The sequence below is a fragment of the Sus scrofa genome, chromosome 7, assembly GCF_054392235.1.
Source record: "Sus scrofa isolate SSC_HxYL_T2T_F1_AM1 chromosome 7, Sscrofa_HxYL_maternal_Yorkshire_Landrace_v2.0, whole genome shotgun sequence".
NCBI lineage: Eukaryota > Metazoa > Chordata > Mammalia > Artiodactyla > Suidae > Sus > Sus scrofa.
The window spans coordinates 66,403,885-66,423,480 of record NC_139389.1 but is presented as its reverse complement, the minus strand read 5'-3'; the positions used below and the strand labels follow the sequence as shown (position 1 = coordinate 66,423,480).

General features: G+C 55.2%; 1 protein-coding gene across 8 annotated transcripts in view; it reads left to right on the top strand.

The window, feature by feature from the left end:
• LINGO1 (leucine rich repeat and Ig domain containing 1) overlaps positions 1-19,596 on the top strand; it is a 205,573-nt gene that overhangs the window by 56,335 nt on the left and 129,642 nt on the right. For 3 of the 8 annotated variants that reach the window (XM_084966981.1, XM_084966978.1, XM_084966977.1), the window contains one exon: positions 17,072-17,221. The exons of the other annotated variants lie outside the window; for them this stretch is intronic. The gene's annotated coding sequence lies outside the window, so the exon portion shown is untranslated. The remainder of the gene's footprint in view (positions 1-17,071; positions 17,222-19,596) is intronic. 8 annotated transcript variants of the gene reach the window in all.

The window sequence follows — 19,596 nt, the reverse complement described above, 5'->3', positions numbered from 1 at the left end:
GGAAGAAAAAAACAAGCTTCCTCCATAGAATTGTCACCCAGGTCCACCTGGGAAGGGAGGGGGCCTCTAGCAGTCACTTTCTGGAGCTTGGGGCATGGATGCTGCTGGCACCGGGTGAGCAGCGGCATCCTGGTTAAAGAGATGTGGCTCAGATGCCAGGCTCCCTGCGGGTGTGGCCAGGGGAGAGGGTTTGGCGTGTCTGTTCAGTTATGACTTGTAAAAATAACACAGGAACTCTTTTATTAAAACGGCTGTGTTACCGATCAACGTGTTTTAATAGGACACTCAATTAGAGCGCATTTGCAGAGATGCATACGCCCCCACATAAGCTGGCACCTTTTTTCCCAGTCTCTGGCTCCAATCCGTCACCGTCTAGTGGGGGTCTTCTGTTCCGGCGGAGCGTGAAAGGAAAGCTGCTTTCAGCTATCCCAGCACTCCCCAGACTGGGGCAGGGGCAGCAAGGGATGCTCGTTGAGCACCTACTGTGTGCCAGATCCTGGGCTGGGAGCATCAGTGTATGATCTTACTTAACCTTTACAGCCACCTCGCAAAGCTAGTGTTTATTGGCTTCGCTTTTTCAAGTGAGGAAACTGGGGTTCTGAGAGTCACTTGGCCACCGTTTGCTGCCCCAGGCCCTGCTGAGCTGAGCTGGCTCTGGCAGCATGGGGTTAGCAGGCTTCACTGTCCTCTCTCCAGCTGCCCCCGAGCCGTCCACGTGGGGAGGGCCCTGCAGCCTGCTCCTCATCTCCACACGAGCCCTCTCTCAGGCCCAGGGACTTTGGGGGCAGCTGGTGACTTGTAACCTCAGGTCGGAGGCCAATGAGGGGAGGGGGAGCTGTGGGAAAGATGGTGTGTGCACTCGTGTACACACATGCACGCTCGCACGCACGCATGCACGCACAAGGGCGTTTCATTTACTCGTGTCACATGTCTGCCCCTTAGGTGCCTACCGCTTACTCCCCTGCTATGAAGCGCTTTCAGGGTTTTAGAGAAGGCCCTGATTTTATTTCTTACTCATGGAGGCTGGGGTGGTTTGGTCTCAGCCTGTAGCAAAGAGAAATCTTGCTGTATCGGTCGGGGACCTGGTGGGCTTCGATGGGCTGAGGGCAGCAGATCTTCCCCGGGGTCAGGCCTGGGCTGAGGCGGGGAGACTCGGAGCAGACCGACCTCACACAGATAGCCACCGACCCTCCTGGCCCATCGCAGATGACGGGGATGCTGGCATCGCCTGAGTACTTCCTGTTGCCCAGTTTCTTTCATGGATGGTGGCACCGTCTGACCCTCCCAAGAACCCTATGGGGTAGACACACTTCTCCTGATGCTTCAGATGAGGAAACTGAGGTATAGAGAGTGGAAGCAACCTGCCAAGACCACAGAGTAGATGAGAGAGCAGGGATCTGAGTCCAGGCATCGCTAGAGGCTGTGTTCTTAAAGAACTTGAGGCCTGGCTGCTCCCTTGGCCAGAACATAAGACTTGCCTCCTCCGTGAAGTGCACCCTGACGGCGCAGCCTGCTCCGAACTCCCCTCAGTTCAGCCAACTCTCCCCAGCAGGTCGACTGTCTCGGCCTTTCCTGGGGGCTCTCTGTGGCAGCCCTGCTTCTCCTCCGTTTCCCCAGAGCGTACAGGTGATCCACAGGGTAAGGAGATGCCCAGAGGAGGACAAAGGAGCCCAGCTCCAGAAGCTGCAGGGGGCCTGGACAGGGTCCAGGTTGCTCCACCCGCTGCTCTACAGACCAGGGAACAGAGGCTGGAGACACGGAGGGGCTTTTCAGGGTGCAGGGAGTTAGCAGTAGGGCAGGACTCCAGACCCCCAGCTCAGGGCTTTCCCCTTGTACCCACTTGTTGCACTGATATAACTTCAGAGACAGGGCCGGGATGGGTGGTAGGGGAAAGGCAGATGGAAAGCCGTCCAAGATCCTCTTTCCTCTCCATTGTCTCAAATCCTCAGACCTTGCAGGCTTCTGCATTTTCAACTTCCCTCTCATCCTTCACCTCCCACCATTAAAAAAAAAAAAAACAACACTTGGGAGGCGGCGGGAGGGGAGAGCTGTTGACTTAAATGTTTAAATTAGCCTCACTTTGCTGAAAGCTGGGTGTCAGGATAAATCCATTCCTCCAATGTCATATATCTTTCCCTGAGTGGGAAGTGGGTGAATAAATGAATGTTCTTCATATATTATTATGGCCTGACACAGCCAAGGCAGGGAGAGGCGGCCCACGGTGATTAACGAGCAGGTCTTGGCTAACGAGCTGGAGTTTGGGTTTCTTACCAGGGTCCCTGAGCCCTGGAGCCTGTGCCAGGGTGTGGGGGCTGAGCCCCAGGTTCCAGGCAGTTCCTGCCAGCCCTTGCTTGGAGGCACTTATGGCTGCCTTCTTCTGGCTCTCTTTCTCCTGTCTCCACACTGTCTGTTTTCCTCTCTGGGGACTTGAAGGGACACCTCTGTGGCTCAGGGTCCCCTAAGGATGCTGTGTGGTCAGGGGAGTAGAAGGGTTCCCTGAGAACACTCTGAAGGCGTTTTTATATCATGGCATTTTTAAAGCAAAAGCAAAAGCATCTTGCCTTGGTCTTCACAATATTCCCATTGACCAATGAAGAAACTGAGGCACAGAGATGGAAAGTGGCCTCCATAAGGTCTATGGGGCCCGGCCTCCATTTCGTGCTGCTCCCCTCCTCACCTTAGATTTGCTCTGGCTGCCTGGCCCCTCCCTCCCTGTGATGCCTTGTCCCTGGAGTCAATCCCCCACACATGGCCAGTGCCTGATAAGCCCAACCTGGGGGCACGAGGCAGAGCCCCAAGCCTGGGAAGAAGTCCCACAGGAGTCATCTACACTCACTCTTATTCTGGGGGCTTGGGTCCCCTGTCTTGTCAGCCAGAGCCAAGACCCTGGGTGAACTGCCTGAGAAGACTCTTCTCAAAGACATAGTCGTCAAACCAAGATGATTCCTGAGAACCAAGGAGGCCTCCAGGAGGGGGTGACCCTGAGCCAGGGACACTGTTAGGGGAGAGAGAAGTGTGTGGCTTGGCTAAGGAGGGAGGCAGCAGGACCCTGAGCATCTCTCCTTATTCAGGGATGCTGGGACGTCTTCTCAGGCCTGGGTTTCTTGGCCCACTCCCCCGGGTGCCAGGCTACGGCTATGTGTGGGGATACCTGCACAGCAGAGGTGGGCCATTGTGTGGCCAACATGTGTGAGCCTAGATGAGTGTGTGTGAGAGGCAGTGCACATGAGTGTGCATGGGCAGTGGAGCACTGGGTGTGCATGCCCATATGTGGAGGCAGCAGTGCGCTGTGGGACAGATGCAGGGGAAACGGGCATGCAGGGCAGGGTCAGTGCCCTGAGCACATTCCCCTAAAGTGGCATTTTGTGGTCGTCTTTCAAGGTAGGTGTTCTTAAGACTGCAATGAAAATGCACAGAAGAAAGAGGGAAAAGCCAGTTAGCTGCCCTGATGGAGGGAAACGGTTACATATTCACTGCCTTACCAACCCTGGGCCACCACCTCGACTTAGCCTCCCCTTCAAGGTGTGTGTGTGGTTGTCATTGTGGGCCAGTGTATGTGCTGTGTAACTGTGTGAGAGCCTGTGTCCATGAGTGTGTGTCACCATGCATTTCATGTGATTGTGTGAGCATGCATGCGTGACTGTCATTGTGTGTTGTGCTCTATGTTTGTGGGATGGTGCTTGTGCATGCGGTGTCAAGTATTTGAATTTCTTGGGCCCTGAGTGAGACTGTGGGCTCCATAACTGTAAAGCACTGTTTGCCATGAGGGGTCCTCTGATGCCACCATACGAGAAGAGCTCCATGCAGAGGTCAGGACCCATCAGGAAGAAAGTGGGTTCAGCTGGGCAGGGTGTAGCTGGTGGAGGGGACGTGGCTTGCTCTGACCCTTTTTCATGGATGTGGACTTTCGTGTTCCCTGTAGTTGAGGTTCTGCCTCCCCAGCTCTGGCATGGACTGGCCCAGAACCCTCCCACGTGCCTTTGCTCAGCCACACAATGGAGAGAGGATGAGGAAGAGCCTGGAGGAGCCCCCCAGTTACACCCGGGAGACAGAATGAGGAACTTGGGAGCAGTTAGGTTTTAAATCACACTGGGACAATCAGGGAAGGCTTCCTGGAGGAGACAGGGCTGGTGCAGGCCTTGACAGATTGAAGAGGAAGGTAACTCTGCAGAGAGGTGGAAGGAGGCTAGTCTAGGTGGAAGAATCAGCCAGGGCAAATGCTTAGCATCAGGAAGGAGGCAGGGATGCGGAGGAGTTAGGGAGGAAGCCATCCACCTGGGCAGAGGGTACTTACAAAAGAGAGGAGCTGGAGGGGTGGGCAGCAGATTGCCTGGCACAGAGTAGATAGATACTCAGTAAAGGGTTGTGACATGAAACCAGGGATCTGGTTATGGAGTTTTCTATGTGACCTTAGGGAAGGTGTTAAATAGACAGTGTAACTAAGCGTAATTAATGACAACAGCTCCATTTGTTAAGTACCTGCAGTGTAGGCAGCACTGTGAGCCAAGGGTATTTTACCATTTCATCTTCCAGGTAAGGAAATGGAGGCTCAGGGCGGTAGTGACTTGTTCAAGGTGACAGCACAAAGAAACCGTGGTACCAGGATTCAATTCCTGGGGGGCCTTCAAAGCCTGTATTCCTCTCCCCACCATGGAGGAGATGTCTTGGATTTGGCCATTCTCCGTGAGTGCCTTGCTTTGGGGCTAGAGCCTGCTGAGCCCGGCCTTCCCTTTTCACCTCAACTCTTAGCCTGGCCTTCAGGGAACCACTTCCTTCCCAATCAGAGCCCTAGGACCTCTGGCACCAAGCCCAGTGCAGGACAGGGCCTAGGACAGGCGATAGGGAGAGGATTGAGAGCCCTTTGGAGTGAGGGGCATTGCTATGCTTTTGAAGGGGACTGAGTGCCCAAGTATGGTCCTGGGAGGGTCCTAGCCAGTAGGGAGAGTTTGTGTATCCGTCTGTGGCCATCTGGTCCCATTTCCCACAGACCTGGCTGGCAGAGGGAGAAGCAAAGCCTTCTTATGCATAGCCTTTGTCAGGTCTAAATGCTTCCCACCCTTACTGATTGCCTTGAGCTTCACAACCACCCTCAGAGCTGGAGACCCTGGGCCCCTTTTTACAGGTGAAGAAGCTGTTTCCTAGAAGCTTGTGAGTTTCCCAAGGTGTCCTGTGATGGAGGGCTCATCTGAGAGTCAGCTCTCTCTGTGCGCCTGACGACTCTGGGCCTGGCCCTCTGGTAGGCTGGGGTGGGGAGGCTGCACCTTGAGGCATAGATCCAACCTCCGAGGGGGCAGCTGTGCCAGGGTGTGGGGCCAGAGGGACGGCTCTGCCGTCTCCTCCTCCTCCTCAGAGCCCCTCCCCCAGGACACTCAGCACGTGCCCATGCTGGGTCGGCCACCCCCTCGCTGAGTACCCAAGCCAGCTGTGCTGTACCGGGTGGGGTGTCTTGTCGCCCTGTCCCGGGGAGGCGGGCATGCCTAATGAATTAATTAATGTTGGCAAAGCACTTGGAGATCTCGGGCTGAAAGGTGCTCAATACACGCAAATCAGAGTGATTGTTATTACCCATAATTATGGAGTTTCTGCTGGAGAAATTATTCAGAAGCGGACGGTGGCTGGGCCAGCAAAGGGCCCTGCCAAGATCTGCTCCTCAATAGCAGTGAAATCTATCTTTTCTCTCTCCCTCTTTTTCTCTCTTCCCCCTTTCCGTGCCTCCCCCATGCCTCCCAGCCCGCAATTTTTTTCCCAGCTCTGGGCCTGCTGCCTGCTCTTCCACGGCGAATGCCTTCTTTGTCTCATCTCTCATGAAGACAGGCACCTGGCACAGTCTGAAGAAGGATGGATCAGGCAGTAGCCTCGCACTCTGAAAGCGAGAAGGATCCAGGAACTGAGTCTTATTTGTCTCCTCTTATAAATGGGTCCATAAGGGGTTCCCTGTGCCTCCTTGGGTGTGGGGGATCAAGTGTGGCAATGCTTGGGAGGGCACTTGGGACCAGGAAGCTCGAAGCCCCCAAGGCTTGCCTACATTGTTTACAGAGACCTTGTGATGTGTGTGCTGCTGCGTGCACACATGGTGTGTGTGTACTTCCAGCCCCTCCTCCATCAGACCGTGCTCTCCCTGTGACTCTGGATACTTGGTTGGTCCCCCAGTGGCTGAAGCTGAACCTCCTCCCCTAGCCTGAGAATGTGGCCCCCATGCTGACAGACCCTGGCAGTACCCAGAGCCGGCAGTCCAGCCTCGGAGAGGGCTGCTCCCAGATTCAGCACCACGAACAGCGCCCAGCTCAGCCTGGGGTCTACCATCTCCTCCCACCGAACACAGCCCCAGGTCCTTCTGATTCAAGTCCTGCCTTTCAGGTGGGGGCAATAAGGCTGTGACTTCTCCAAGAGCATACAGAAGCCTTATAGCTGACTCTAACCCTGGTCTCTAAATCCTCCAAATGTTCCCAGTCGCAGCATATGGAGGCTTTAGAAGGACTTCCTAGTGTTCAGGCAACAAATGCTTACCAAACACCTTCTGTGTGCTTGTCTCTATACCAAGCTCAATGATGGAAGAGACACAGTGGCGGCCAGATCTCTGTTCTTTCCACAACAGGACCCACAAATCATCAACAACAACCGCAGCAACGAGAGCTGGATATGACAGGCAGTACAGAACCACGTGCCTGATTTTGTGGGGCCCATGAGAAGTGCTCCCAGCATGAGGCAGAGCAGGTCCCTGCAGGATGGGACAGTCAGAAAGGCCCCCCAAAGAGGTGGCACCAAGCCTGGAGAGGCAGAAAGGATGGGGAAACAGCCTGGTCATTGAAGAGGAGGCTGGCATGAGACCACCTGTGTATGGGAGACACGGTGAGAAGCCCATCCAATGGGCTTAGAGCAGGTGGCAGCAATGAGTCTGGGAAAGTAGGCTGTGCCCCTGCTGAGGGGCTGGTCTCTGTCCTGGGGGTGCCAGGGAAGGCTGTCCATCACCATGGACACTGTGGGATTTCCACTCAGCTCTCCAGTGTGGCAGCCTGGTCTGCTGCCAGAATCCCACCCCCACCTCTCCCACCCTCCCGCCTTCGCTTGGGGTTGGCCGATTTCATCTGGAAGTGACGATAGGGTTGTCTATGGGGTTTTTGTGCCTTATTGCTCAGCCTGTCATCTTTCTCATTCAACACAGGCTCCTTTCTCCTCTGCAGCCCTTGTCAGAAGGATGGGATGGAGCACCAAAACCCTGTGGGAAGGCTGGGCCAGAGCAGGCCTCTTGCTGCCCGTCGATTTGCACTGCTTTTGCCAGCTGCCCGAGCGTGTGTGCCGGACACTGTGGGGCTCTGTTTGGCTTTGGATAATGAAGTAATGTCCTCGCTGAGGGGAGGATGGAGTTTCTGCTAATTAGCTCAGCCGCCTCCTTTGAGGACAAAAAGTCTTTACTATTGGGCTCCTGGGGTTGGCTGAGTGTGGGGGCTCTGCAGGGGACCAGTAGGCTAGGCAGTCTGCCTGGAGGGTGACAGCAGGAGGATGAGAAAGGCTGTGCAGGCAGGGCTTCACAGAGGAAGCTTTCCAGGAATGCTGCTTCCTTGGCCCTGCGACCCCTCAGCAGGGCCTTCCTGGTTCAGGGGCAGCACGGGATAAGGAAAGGCCTCGGATCCAACAGATCTGGGGTCCATCCCAGCTCTACCACCTGCAGGACTTGTGACCTAGGGCGAGTCGCTGCTGGCCTCTTTGGGTTTTGAGTCACTTCATCTGAAGCACAGGGCCAAGGTCATGTGGCTGTGTGAGAGGGTGGCTGTTTGGCCTGAAGGAGGTAAAGGAGCAGAGTGCTTGAGGCACAGCAGGGACTTAGAGAACGTTAGTGACCTCACGGTTCACCGCTTGGGGTTATGCCCTTACTCCGCTGTTGTCTCAGACCTTGTTCATCTTGGACACATATGTCCTGCTTCTCAGCCATCTGACCCCTTACAAGGATAGGATATTCTTCTTGTGCCTTTCCTGGGGCTCAGGTGGCCGTGGGGCTTGTTGAATGGCCAGATTCAAAGGCTGAAAGTTTTGAAGTGCCCCCCTCCCTTATACTCCAGCTCTGGGGCCGAGGTCTTTCCGTGGCCCCATGGGAAGGGACCAAAGATCAGGCCAAGTGAGTAGAGGGGAGGGGGCTGGGATGGAGAAGCCCAAAGTACTCTGCTCCCTCCTCCAGGAAGCCCTCCTGGGATCAGCCAGAGGGATTCCTTCCCTATGCGATCTCCTTCCCATAGATTTTCATGTGCTGCTCCCAGGGCTTCCTCCCACCCTGACTATTACAGGTCTCATGATCCTTCCCATCTCTTCGAGGCTTGTTTTCTGAGTTCTCGCATATCCATGATTGATCAACTCCACAGGTGAGATGGATGACAGTAAAAGCAGTAATCATAGTAATAACCACAATCATAAACCAACTCACCCTCAATGAGCACTCACTATGTTGCAGGCACAGTTCAAAGCTCTCTACATGGATTCACCTCTGTACTTTATGCAGATAGGGTGAGGTTTACTGCCATTTTATGGGGAAGGAAGTTGAGTCCCAAGAGGGAGATGTGGCCTCTAAAAGTCATCGCATGAGAAGTGGCAGAGATAGGCTTACACGTGGCTGGGTCAGTTTAGGCTGACAAGCATGAATGATGTGCCCACTCTGTGTCCCCCCTCTTTCCCTGGACACAGGGAGGTGATGGGACAGGCTTGGGCTCTCAAGGAGCTCACAGTGGAAAGAATCTCTCCAACATGCCCCTCCCATGTGTCCCTGTCCCCCCTGACCTCCTCCTGGCCTGACTCAGGTGGCATCTGCCTCTTTCCTGTCCCTGGCTCTGGGCTTCCTTCAGGGTGGGCTCCACAGGAACAGAGGCTTCAGTCTTGTTGGCTGAAGTGGCGCTCATACTTACCAGACCTTGGCATAGAGTAGGTGTTCACCTAATACTTGTTTAATGAAGGAATGAGTGTCATCATGTCGATTAGATGAGACCATGCATGTCAAGTACTTGGCAATTCAAGAGTTATCTGTTGAATGAAAAATATGTCTTGGGTAGAACAGAGGAGGTGACGGTGTCAGGTGTCTGGCTCACAGTACGCTCAGCCCATGGGAACAGCAGTAGAGGTAGTTTTTGTTCTTCTGGAAGGGGCTGAGTGGATGGACCGGAAGTAGGGCCAGGAAGGAGGGGGGCGGGGGGTGGTGCAGAGGAAGGGGAAAGGCAGGCGGGAGAGAGGCAGGCCCTGCACCGGAACTCCAAAGAAGAGGCGACAGCGTGGAGGAGGCTGGTTAGCAGCGGGGGCCCTGACACCCACTCTGCGAGGAGCTTCGGCCTGGAGCGCGTGCGTGTGTGCATGAGTGTAGGCGGGTGTGTGTAAAACAAATAACTGGAAAATGAATTTAATTATAAGGCACTTTTAATAGCTATTTATATTTAATCCTGCTAATTCTGTGTCTTGTGTAGCCAAACTGTAATTCTATTCTTCTTACTCATTTGCTAGTGAGAGTGGGGAGAAAGGGGAGAGGGAGTCAGCCCCACGGGAAGGCAGCAGGCGTCCTCCCCGCCTGGGGTCAGCCAGGCCTGCTGTGGACCTTGAGGGCAGGGAGGAAGGGGTCACTGGCAGCCTTGCCCTAAGGGAGATCTGGGAGCATCAGCGCTGTCACCAGGGCAGTTAGTTTACCTGATGATGCCTCCTCAGTGCTGGGGTGGGGGCAGGGGGAGCAATGGAGCACCAGGCAGATCCAGGTTCAAATTCAAGTTAAACCATGTATGTGCCTTGACCTTAGAGAGGCTCATTTTCTCCATCTATAAGGCGGACGTACTATAAGGAGCTGTTGGGAGGGTTAAATGAAAGAGAGCAAGCCTGCCCCATGGCTGGTGCTCAATAAATGCTTGTTCCCGTACCCTCCTTACTCCCCTTACCACCCCCTAAGTTGATCACGTCTCTGTGTTTCCACCCATCTGACTGCCCCTAGACAGCCCTCAGCTCATTGGCTGAGAGGAGGTGACTGACTAACTCAGTGGCCAATAAGTGGCTGGGGTCCTGCATCTTTTTTCAGAGGATTCCTTGGTGCTGGTTGAGGGCCTGGGGGTGGGGCGGGTTGAGGGTAGTTGTGTAGGTGGACCCCAGAGGCACCAGAGCAACCTCACTGGAGGGCAGCAATGGGGAGGCCTACAAGCAGCTATGGGAGGAAACAAAGAAGAGCCATTCCCAAGGCGGGACACCAGAGAGGGCAGTCCCTGATGAGCCTGTTTCCTCCTCTGGGACACAAGGCCAGGGTGTGGGAAGACTGAGTGAGAGGAAGAGCTTCAACGGGACCTGCTCAGAGACTGGGCTGTGGAGGGATGTTCACAGGGGCCCCGCCCAGGGGATGGCGTTGTGCTTGTTTCCTGGCCGGTGCTTCCTGTGGTCAGGAAAGTCAAGGGCCTCAGGGGAGCCCTGCAGTGAGCCAGGCAGGTGATGCTGGGCCCAGACCTCCCCCCAGGACTACCAGGGGGAATTGCACTGGGGTTGGGCTGGAAAGACAGGGCAGGGACCCGGCCTTTCTCAACCCATTGCTTCTTCCTGTGTCCTCCTGGTTCTGCTCACTGGAGCCTGAGCCCTCCTCTGGTGGCAGCCACCTGAGGGTTCCAGGACTTCCGGGAGGGCTGGGCTCTGCAGAAGTCAAGATGGGTGGCTGCACGCAGTGACAGAGGGGGCTACCCTAGGGGCTGGGCTTCTTCCAAATCTTCTTGCAGGGAATCCCTACAGTGATGTTGCAAGGAGGGTGTCATTCTCTCCATTTTATACGTGGGGAGACTGAGGCCCAGAGAGGTTAAAGGACATGATTAGAATTTGGGTCGTCTGATTGCAAGGACAGTTCTTTTCCTCAGTGGTAAACTGGTGGCCTGGGGATGGCATATCCAGGGGCTGGGGTAGTGTGGAATGTACTGCCTCATTCAGCGAGCTCAGAAGGCCTGTCCTAAGATTTGAGTGCTGACTTTTACACCCCCAGAGTCCTAGTGAAGCTCTGCACCAAAGCCCTGCAGGGCTGATGCTGGTAGCCGGAAGCTCATCCTGCCAGAGGGAGGCTCAGGGAGGCAGCCACAGTCCCTGTCAAGATCATATGGAAGGAGAGAGCTTGGCTCTGAGTTCAAATCCGAGCTCTGCCACCCACAGGCTGAGAGACCTCTGGCCAGCACTTGGCCCTGGAGCCTTGGTGTCACCTCCAATATCTGGCACATAGTAGGTACTCAGTGCTTCCCCCTCCCTTCACCCACTTCCTCGGCTGACGCATGGAGGTGGGTAATGACTGAGGGTGTGATTTCTCTCCAGGATATTTTCACTTTAATAGGAGACATTAATGCCTCTGAACCCCAAAGGAACGATGTTTTCCTTTAATGGTGACATTTCAGGCATGGTGGCAGCTGAGAGGAGATGCTGGGGTGAGGGCTTGCCTGGTTCTGTGTCATGTGCAGCCTTATTCTCTGGCCCTTCCCCACGCCCCCCATCCTCCCGCCCCCATTCCCCAAGGCTCCCTCTGCTCTGTTCACAGGCAGGTCAGCCTCTCGTTAATTTGATTGAGGGATTTGTTCTGAGCGTACTCGCCCGTCAGCTTGGTGAAAGCCCTGCCTGGGAATTGGCAGACATTCTGAGGCAGCCAGGGCCAGGCTGACCTCTGCTCTTCTAGGAAGTGAGGGGTCACCGGGCAGGAGAATAATTAACAGGTATACAGCAGGAGTGATTAACCCGGAAGAGGGAATCTGGGGGCCCAGTCTTTGGGAGGAGTATCCAGAGATGGGTCTTATCTGGCCATTAATGCAGACCCCTAGGGCCTGCCTGTGCTTCAGCTCTGACTCGTTGTCAACCCACATCCACTCAGTCCTGCCAGAAGTGGCCATGGCCCTGGGTGCCTGCCTTGGTGTGGCCGTGTCGTCACGGGTAGAGGAGGGAACACAGGGACAGAGGGATACAGGATTGTGCTCTGGAGGAGCCCTGGGCCTGGAGATGCGGATGGACTCAGCATAACTTGAAGGCAGGGAGGATTTGGAGAGGTCCCTGGAGAGTGGAGTCTAAAGGAGTGGCCACTGGGCTGAGGCTGGAGGCCCGGGTTCTAGCCCAGGTTCTGCAGTTGGCTTCCTATGGGACCTTGGGTAAGTTGCTCTTCTCTCTGGGCCTCAGTTTTCCGGGCCTTGCAATGGGATTTTGGGTCTGGACCAGCTACTCTGGACCTTTCTTATGTGCCATCCCTGATTCTAAGAAAGCTTAGGGAAAGGGCTGAGATGGAGGGTGGGGGATGAGGGTGGTCCCAGAGCACAAGGAGCTGGAGAGCGCTGGGAGGCAGATGTATGTGCTGCTACCTGCTGTAGCCAGCACATTCATTAAGCATCTCTAAGACAGATACACCCCCGCCCCCCAGTTCACCTGGCGCACGAGTCTTGGGATTTATTTCTTACTGAATAGTGTCATCCATCAAGTTAGCTTTGCTGCCAGCAGGCGCGGCGTGTTGCCTGAGTCTCCTGCAGGGTAGGGTGCCTTGTTATCCTCCAGGCAGGGCTCGCCTCCCCACCAGCCAGGCTTCTTCACCTGACTGCCCTTTACCCGTGGCATGGGGACACTTCTACCTTCTAGGTCTGCTCTAGTCCTCAGCTAGCCTGAAGCCTCGGGGTGCTCTAAGGGGTGCTGGGCCATCAAGGCTGGCTTCTTAGAGGAGGGAGCAGTATTGGTTCTGGGCAGGTGGGGAGAAGAGTAGGTGCTTTCAGTCTTGGACTTGGGGGAGGGATGGGAGACCATGGAATGAATGGGAGGAGGTCCCTCATTCAGGGTTCCTTGTCGAGGGCACTCAGGCAGTGCTATTGATCCTGTTCCCAGTCCTTATAATCTCCTGTCCTTTCAGGCTCAGGTGCTCTACATCCTTCTCTGGTGGCTCAGAAACCATTAGGTGACCCCACATTGGCCTCCGTGCCCACAGAACCTTCACATCCATCCCTGCTAGAGGCATGGGGTGTGTGGCAAGTGTTGCCCTAGCCAGCTAAGTGACCTTGGACAAGCCACTTCATCTTTTGGGGGCCTTAGTCCTCCTGAGTTCTGAGAGAAATTGGCCGGTTTCACTGCAGAGAGGGCATTTGAGATGGGCTCCAGAGAGCAAATGGGAGTTCAGTGGGCAGAGATAGGTTGGGGTGGCAGTGATTCTAGATTATAGTGGAATGCTTGGAACAACCCTGAAGGCCACTGTTGGGAACAGCTTCTTGACCCTGATTGCAGCAGTTAAGGGTGCAGTCTCTGAAGCCAGGCTGCCCCCACCCTGAAACCTTGCTACAACACTTACTCGCTGTATGACCTTGCATGAGGCACTAAACCTCTCTGTGTCTTGGTTTCCTCCAAGAAAGGGGGAATGGTAGGATCTTCTTCATAGTGTTGTACTGATGAAATGAGTTTGTACATGTAAAGTTGTAGAGTAAAGCTGAGCACATGGTAACTGTTCAATTAAGTTGGCTGCTCTTGTTATTCTTACTGAGGCTCAGCAAGATGAGGGGACTTGCCCAAGGACACAGCTTGTGATGAAGGTTCAGGATTCAGGCCATGGTCTGCTTAATTCCAAACCTCTTCTCTTTCCTCTACTCTGGGCTTTCCTGGTGTCTGACAGAGGCATCCAATGTACACCCGTGTCCAAGCCTCACTGGAGGTGTTGGACCAGGCCTGCCCACCATGCATTTTCTTCCCTTCCACAGACCTCATCTGTCTTACTCACTGAGGCTCCTCAGGGCCTGGCATAGACTAGGTGCTCAAGATAGAAGGGAAAAATTATATAAATAAAAAAAAAAAGAATAGGTGCTCAAGAAATACTTGTTGATTGGCTGGCTGCATCAATGAAAGTGGGATGGGTGCCCCAGCTGCTCCCAGGGGTGGCTGGGGCTCACAGCAGCACAGCCTCCAGCCCTCGAGATGCCCAGCCAGCCCCCCTCTCGCTGCCGTCCTCCCCCACAGGGTCTCTCTTTTTTTTTTGTCACTCCACTCCCCACCCCCAGTCTTCAGCCTCCCTCCCTCTGTCCTCCCCATTTGCTCGTTAAGAAGAGAATAACTCCTGAATTGATGTCTTTGACTCTGCTTTTATATCGAACTATAATTTGACTATCTAAAGGTTCTTGGAGGAGAGCGAAAAGAATATCAGCCCCCCCCACCCCGCCCCTGACACTGTGCCCAGAGTTGACTGCCTTCAGAAGGAATAGAGCAGAAGCTGCTGACCCTCTCCAGGCTGGGGCTCCTGAGGAATGGTGCAGGGAACAGGCCTGAGGCCAAGAAGCCTGGGCCCTGCCCCCAAGAATCTGTGCCCTTTCAGCCCTTCAACTCTGCCTTGGGGTATTGGGGTCACGCTCCCCTTTCACAAGGGAGCTGTTTGTCCCTTCCGCTGGCCCCTGGGCTCCCCACAGGCCCACTCTCACTACCCTGTGGACCTTGGTGAAGGGGGTGCTCATGATGGATGTGCCTAAAGAGGGAAGGAGTCTGGAGAGGAGGGGGGCTTCCCAAAGTCCTCAGCAAGACCCCTCCTGGCCAGGGAGGTTCGTGGAGGCTGGGGGAGGACAGCCAGCTCAGAAGAGAGGCCTGGAAAACTCCCCTACCCCTCTGCCCTTTCTGTTAAATTCACTCATCTCCTGCCTTCCCCCCAAAAGTGTCGGGGAGGCAGGCTGAGTGTCCTGTCCACTCACCACCAAGGGGGTCTTTCTTCTATCTCCCACTGTGCCCCTGCTTTCTCGTGAGCATTGTGGGGACCCGTGGAGACAAGCTGGTGGGGAGGGCAGACCCTCTTTGTCTGGGTCTGGCCCACATTTGGCCTCTGAGACTTGCTACACCTGGAGCTGTATCTGCTGGTTTGGGGGCACCCTTTACTCCCATCTCTGCCAGAGCTGAAACCATCGGCGGCGTGTCCCACACCCCTCAGAGCAGCCTGTTACCCTCTGCAGCTCCCTCCCCCTGGTTGCCTTGTGACCTCAGCTCTCTGATGAGCTGAAAGAAAGTTACAATTTTGAACATCATCTGCCTTTTTCTCATTGCCGGGCTGGGAGAAAGGTTTTCTGTGTCTTCTGCTCAGCCTTGGTTTTCCCCTCTGTATATGGGATGCTCATGCCTCTCAGAGAGCTGCTGGGAGGGAGGGCAAGCTGCTATGTCAGCCCCCTAGCTGGTGGCTCTGCGAGAGCTGGCCTGGCCACTGTGACTGTTCCCCAGAGGCTGTAGGGAGAAGGTGCCATGACAGGCAGGGGCAGCTCTGGCTGGGAGGCCGTGGCGGGGGACCAGCCTGAGCCTTCTCACCCCTCAGAGGCTTAGGAAAGAATGTTCAGTTCCACACAAGCCCAAGGGCAGTTTTTCTGGGGTGCTCAGCCAGGTTGGTCAGTTGCCAACCTCATACTTGCCAGTAACTGGCTAAAGGCTCCCCTTCTCTGCTTAGATCGGCCCATGAAGCTACTGGGCACAGAGGGTGATGCCCAATATTTCCGTCTACCTGACATGTAGGCTCTGCCCACTGAGATGGCTCAAGACTCTTTCTGCCCCTCTCCTGCCTAGTTTCTCTCTCCCTCTGCCTGAACCCTGATTTATTCTTGGTCCCTCTTCTCTCTGGGTTCAGCTGAGATCTTGGGAGCCTTACGCTTGGATGTTCAGGTGAGGCTTTCCTGGTCTGTGTAGGGACCAGGGCTTCAGCCCCCAGCAGCGGGGCAGGGCTGGTTACATGGAAAGCTTGTTGTATCTCTAGCCAGCCCTGGTATCCGCAGAGCCCACAACCCCCGGGGCTGCACTGGAGAAGCTGAGGTGGGAAGCCACTTGCCTGCAGAACCACAAGGTCAGGCTGGGCCTTTCTGTTTCTTCCTGGCAGTGGTGGGCCCTGGGGAGAGAGGCTGGCCGCACTGTAGTCTGTGGAGCCTGTGGCCTGCCCCTCGTGGGTGGCCAAGCTTGGTTTCTAGGGTTTCTCTGGGGGACGGTGGAGGGGTAGTCAAGGGCCTTCTGAGCAAGAACCCTTAGCCTCTGCGGGATCCTTGACTCAGGGGGGCTTGGACCTCAGAGCCCCAAAGTGGAGGACAGAAGGCCTGGCGGGGAGGTTCCCAGAACAGCCTCTCAGGGCAGGGTGGTGGGTAGAAAAGGGGCTGATTTCTTCAAGGCTCATGCTTGAGTGGGCTGACCCATGTTCCCTAGAGCCCAGCCAGGCCAGAAACTGGGGCGGAGGGTACAGGGAGGGGCAAAGAAGCAAATCTGGTGGAAGCTTTTCTAGGTCCTCGCCCAGGACTACCTCTGCCTGGAACGCCTGTCCTAGCCCAGCAAACATCTCCTTAGAGAACCACTTCAGATATCTCTTGCCTCCCTAGCCCAGGTTCAAGTTCTTCAGGCCCCTATTCTCGCTTCCAAGGGCCACAAGGTGTGGTAGTTACCTGACTATTGGTCTGGGAGCTATTTGGAGGTCAGAGAGGGGTTGTTGGGTGCTGAGAATAGGTTCCAGTGGACAATGACTGCTTAAGGAACTTTAGCTGGCATCCCCCCCCGCCACCTGGCTGCACAGCCTAGCGGAAGCAGCTGCTCTCTGAGCCTCAGTTTCCTCCTCTCCAACTTGACTTCTTCAGGGCTGCAGGTTAGCGATCAGCCTGGGCGGGTCTTGGTCTTTGGGTGCCCACATCCTCAGGCCTCTCCTGAGCTATTCTCTCTGCTACCCTGGATAGATGCCCTTATATTGTCCAAATCCGTCTTTATTCCGAACCCTGATCCATCTCTTCAGGACGTTCTCTCTGATGCCTTCAGCCCACGCTGATCTGAGTCTGAACCTTCTGATGGTGTCCCCAGTGCTTCCTTCTCCTTGGCACAGGCTTGGCTCTGCGCGGGGCTCTGGCTGCACAGAGACTGCTCAGCATGGCCTGTGTGAGCAGGGGGCCCTGTAACATCCAGCAGCTGGTGGGGTGGGGTGGGGTGGGGAGGAATACTGATGTGGGAGCCCAGGGGAAGGAGCAGCTTCTGTTTAAGCTGCTCCTTAAAGGGGGAAGCTGGAGATGTGGCGGGGTAGGGGTGGGAGGTCAGAGTTCAGGCTAGAATGGGCCTTGGATGCTAGGTAAGGCTGAGATTTGGCCTCCCTTTGCAGGTAGAGAGCCTTGGGAAGAGGCCTTCCCGCTGGGTGGCATCCTCCTGGGACCAGACCCTCCCTGCAATGCCTGGAGCCCTCCACCCACACCCTCTGCCCTGTGGTCTTCTGCTTGCCCTGCAGATTTCTGCTCTAAGGACACTTCCTCAGGCAAGCATCTCCTGACCCCTGTCCATGGTCTTAGAGCCCCCTGGCCTTTTTTAAAGCCCTTGTCCCAGTGTGGCGTAGGCTTCCCCCTCATCTCCCCGGAGTGTGACCATTGATTGCTCACCAAGCTTTCAGGCCACTGAGGGCAGGAATCAGAGGATTGGTTGTCTCCTGCGTCCCCAGCTCCCAGCCCACTGCTTGGCACAGAGTAGGTACTCAATAAATGTTGACTGATGGGGTGAATGTATGTAGGGGCACAGAGCCCCTGAGTCCCAGGCTGGAGGGTGGGGCTGATTAGGGAGGGGGAGGCATGGACAAGCAAGGTGGGGCAAAACCTGGGTCCCAGTAGGACCTGCGCTTCCTTTGTGTGTCATTAGGTGGCTCTTTAAAGAGCCCTTTGCTGGAACAAAAGCCATTTCTGGCAGCATCTCAGTGGGCGGACCGGGCCTCACTGGCTCCCTTTGGAAATGCTCTGAGAACAGGTGGACTGAGCCAACCTGTCACCTCCAGGCTGGCTGGTGACTCTGGGAAGTGGGGGTGGCCATGGGGGCAGGGCTGTGGGAGGCAGGGCCATTGGTGGATCCAGTCCTGACCTCAACGAAATTATTTTTAAAAGCTGCAAGAGAAAGGGGATATTTTTAACCTTTGTTCCATCAAGGCATCCCAAGGGAAAAAGAGGGGAAGGAGGCAGATGGAGAGTTGGGAGAGGGGCATGAGCAGAGGCGGGGGCTTCCAGGGGAGGATGAGCAGCCCCAGAGAGCCCCGAGGACAAGCTTTTTTGTCCCCAGCCCTTTTAAATTTTTTAAAAGCTCCAAACAGCAAGAGGGACAGTGGAGTTCATTATATCGAGTTATCTCCTCCGTTTCAGGCAAAGATCAATCTTCCGAGTCTTGCAGCTCCGAGGGGGAAGGGAAGAGAAAGAAAACGGGAGGCGAAGGAAAAAACTCCCTGGACCAATTTCCGCTGGCTAACACGATTACTTGGCTGCCTGGCAGCAGCACCAGCTGTTGGCAGGCATCCTGCGGGCCCCCCACCCCCACCCCAAGTCGCTCTCAGTTGCCGGCTGCCCCCCAAGGCTCCCTTCTGAATGGGACAGGTTGGCGGGTGTGAGAGCCCCAGTTTCCCCCTGGGCAAGGGCCATGGGGCCTGACAGCCCAGGGAGGCCTCAGGCCGCATCGCTTTCCATTGTGCACCAGCTGTTTCAGCTAGCCTTGTCTCAGCTTTGGGCCCACCTCTCTGCCTTTGCTCAGAGGGTCCTGCCCTGCTGGGTGTGCCTTCTGGCCCCTTTCCACTTATATGGGAGCAGATTGTGTAGGAAGTAGATGCACAGGCTTTGGAGCTAGATAGAGCTGCCTCTGCCCATTCATTCATTCAACAAATATTTACTGAGCATCTGCTTAGGTGCTGAGCACTGCACTTAGTAAGAGGTGGATTTAGAGCTGAACAAGATGGACCTGGTCCCTCCCTGCCTTACTGGGTTTGTGTTATGATGAGATACATGAAAACAAGGACATAAATCAGCCAAATGATGTCAGGTAGGGATAAAGTCTTTGAAAGATGGGAGAGATTGGGGTGCATGGGGGTGGCCAGGGAAGATAAAGGAGGTCCCTTTGACCAGAAAAGTATGGGCGAAGAGCATTCTGGGCAGAAGGGCAGAAAGACAGAGACCCTGAAACCGGCCAGCCTGGGAGGGGACCAGATTGCAATAGAAGGTGAGTTCCAAGCAGTGGGCAGAGTTTGAAGAGTCTGGATGTGTTTCTCTCTGCACTGGAAACCTCTTGCTTATGGCCTGAGAGTGACAGGATTCCATTTGTACCATGATGTGGCTGCTGTAAGAATTTGGGGCTAGGGTGGGATCAGGGAGCCCTGGAGAGGCAAGGGGCAGGAGCTGGTGAGGGCAGGAGCAGATGGCCTGGGAAAGCAGGCAGCGTCTGGATGTGTTTCTGGGGTTGAACTGACGTGGTGTGCTGATGGCTTGGCTGTAGTGTGAGCAAGAGAGGAGTCAAGGCTGAGGGAGATGTAATTTGGGGGATAAAAATTAAAAGTTCTGTTTTGGACAGGTCTGTTAGATGAGCGAGTGGGGATGACAAATGGGCTGGTAGATACCCGCAGCTGGTGCTCAGGAGTGCGCTGGGGCTGGAGAGAGACTGGGGCACGGATGGGATTTAAGGCCACATGACTGACCAGGTGAGACCAGGGGATATGCAGATGGGACAGAGAAGAGAGCCCTGTCCAGCCTTGGGGCCTTAAATGTTTGGGGGGAAGGTGGGTTAAGAAGGGAAGAGAGCCTGGGAGGATAATCAGAAGAGGCTGAGTCCTGGGAGCCTGGAGGTAAAGTGTTTTCCTGATGGAGGACACAGTTAGCTGTGGCAGTGACC